This window comes from Alosa alosa, chromosome 8 (assembly GCF_017589495.1).
Source record: "Alosa alosa isolate M-15738 ecotype Scorff River chromosome 8, AALO_Geno_1.1, whole genome shotgun sequence".
NCBI lineage: Eukaryota > Metazoa > Chordata > Actinopteri > Clupeiformes > Clupeidae > Alosa > Alosa alosa.
In genome coordinates, this window is record NC_063196.1 from 34,797,611 (window position 1) to 34,800,110 (window position 2,500).

General features: G+C 44.7%; 1 pseudogene; it reads left to right on the plus strand.

Moving 5' to 3' along the window:
- The window catches only part of LOC125298865, a 22,143-nt pseudogene extending 19,709 nt beyond the window's left edge, over positions 1-2,434 (plus strand).
- Positions 2,435-2,500: the final 66 nt, after the last annotated feature.

A 2,500-nucleotide genomic window follows, 5' to 3' on the forward strand; every position in this document is an offset into this window, starting at 1 on the left:
GAGGGGGAGGGAGAGAGAGAGAGAGAGAGGGAGAGAGAGGAGAGAGAGGAGGAGAGGAGGGAGAGAGGGGGAGGGAGAGAGAGAGAGAGAGAGAGAGAGAGAGGGAGAGAGGGGGAGGGAGAGAGAGAGAGAGAGAGAGAGAGGGGGAGGGAGAGAGAGAGAGGGAGAGAGGGAAAGAGAGAGAGAGAGAGAGAGAGAGAGAGAGGAGAGAGAGAGAGAGAGAGAGAGGGAGAGAGAGAGGGGGAGGAGAGAGGGGGAGGGAGGGAGAGAGGGGAGGGAGAGAGGGGAGGGAGGGAGAGAGGGGGAGAAAGGGAAAAATAGATAGAAAAGAAGGGAGAGTGAGATGGAGTGATGGAGAGATGGATTGATGGAGAGATAGAGTGATAGAGAGATGAAGTGATACAGAAGCAGTGATAGAGAGATACAGTGATAGAGATGGAGTGATAGAGATGGAGTGATAGAGATGGAGTGATAGAGAGATGGAGTGATAGGTAGTTGTACAGATGTGCGTTACATTGGCTGGTAGGGCCAGATGTACGCACATTTGCGAATCGAGCGCTATCAGCGCCATGGACACACCGCAGATGGCGCAGCGCTGTCAGACCCAAGCTCCGCCGACGAGACAATCGGGCTCAATCTTGCGGAACGCGCCTTTCTCTGCCCTTCTCCCGCCCATAAACGCACTCCACGAATCGCCCAACTGAATGGCAGTGCCTACAAGCGCAGTTGAATGAAGTTAACTGATGACAACATTAAAAGAATCAAACGCTTAGCGATCATGAAATAATACCATACATGATAAGATGTCAACAAGCAGGAGATAATGAAGATCAGTAGTTCTACTCAAATGCTTGTACGTAGGTTATGGAAGATTGGTCAAATCTTGCAAGTAGGAAAGTTTAAGTGAAGTATGTGAAAGTGAAAGTAAGACATGTAGCGTCAACGAAGTTAAGGCTAAGTTGATAGTACAGTACAAAGACTTACAAAACTGGTGCTCTAAATAGCGATTCTGTTGTCTTTGAAAGGTTCTCTTATTTGACGCATTGAACTGCAATTTGGATTAACACCTGCTTACAAGGCGGAAGTATTTAGGTGCAGAATAGACGGCGCTTTCAGGAGCAGTCTTTGTACATACTGGAATACATAACTAGGCGCCTTACTCTTCCCTCCCCATCTTTTACGCTTAAACTCCCACTTTCCCCGATCCTCCTGCATGAATGACATATGCATGGATGATGACAATCGCAATTGCTACTTTCAGCTCCCCGGGCGACAGGCAGTTTTATGCTTACATCATTGCGCCTGTTTGTACATACCGCAGAATATTTTACATTTATTAATGTAAACAAATACGCCTGAAATGGGCGCAAAAAGCGCAGTACATCTGGCCCAGAGTTTGTTCTCCTGTTCTGTGTTCCATGCTTGTTCTCATCCTTTTGGTTCTCCTGTTCTGTGTTCTATGGTGGTTCTCATCCTGTTGGTTCTCCTGTTTTGTGTTCTTCGCAGGTTCCAGAGCGGTTTCTGGAGGTGGCTCAGATCACAATGCGCGAGTTTTTCAACGCCATCGTGGGTGCAAGTGTGTTGACGCTGACCTTCCCAAAAAGCCATCTATAAGGTCATCTGCAAACTGGACTCCGAGGTGCCCGAGGTCTTCAAATCGCCCAACTGCCTGCAGGAGCTACTCCACGAGTAAACAAACAACAAACAAACAAACAATCAAAAGAGACAATACCCTCTCACCCCAAACATTACTCTTTTGCTCTTTCTTTTGTTTTGGACTTGCATTGAATTTTCCCTCCTTCTGCCCTCTTAGGGAATGTGTGAGGCATGAGGTAGCATTCCTGGTTTTCCTGATTGGGAATGTGTGAGGTATGACGTAGCATTCCTGCTTTTCCTGATTGGGAATGTGTGAGGCATGAGGTAGCATTCCTGATTTTCCTGATTGGTGTTCTTTTCTTTTGTTTTGTTTTGTTTTTGTTGTTGTTGTTGTTGTTGTTTATTTCCTCCTCTCGCTGGTTTTGCATCTGAAGAGACTTTAACTGAGGAGTGTACTGCTGAGTTTCACAGAGAAAACACTACTGAAGCACACACACACTGGAGCACACACACACACACACACACACACACACTGGAGCACACACACACACACACACACTGGAACACACACACACACTGGAGCACACACACACGCACACACACACTGGAGCACACACACACACACACACACACACTTAAAAGTGACGTTACTGAACTGATTGGCTGGATGGTTTGAGCATCTCTCTTGTCTGGAGGGCAGGGCATTTGTAGGGTGTCAGAAAGCAACTATTACATTGATACCAGAATAATGATGTTGATTCTTATTCTTATTATTTTATTCTTCTTCTTCTTCTTCTTATTATTATTATTATTATTATTGTTATTATTATTATTATTATTATTATTATTATTATTATTATTATTATTATTATTATTATTATTATTGTTATTGTTGCTGTTGTTA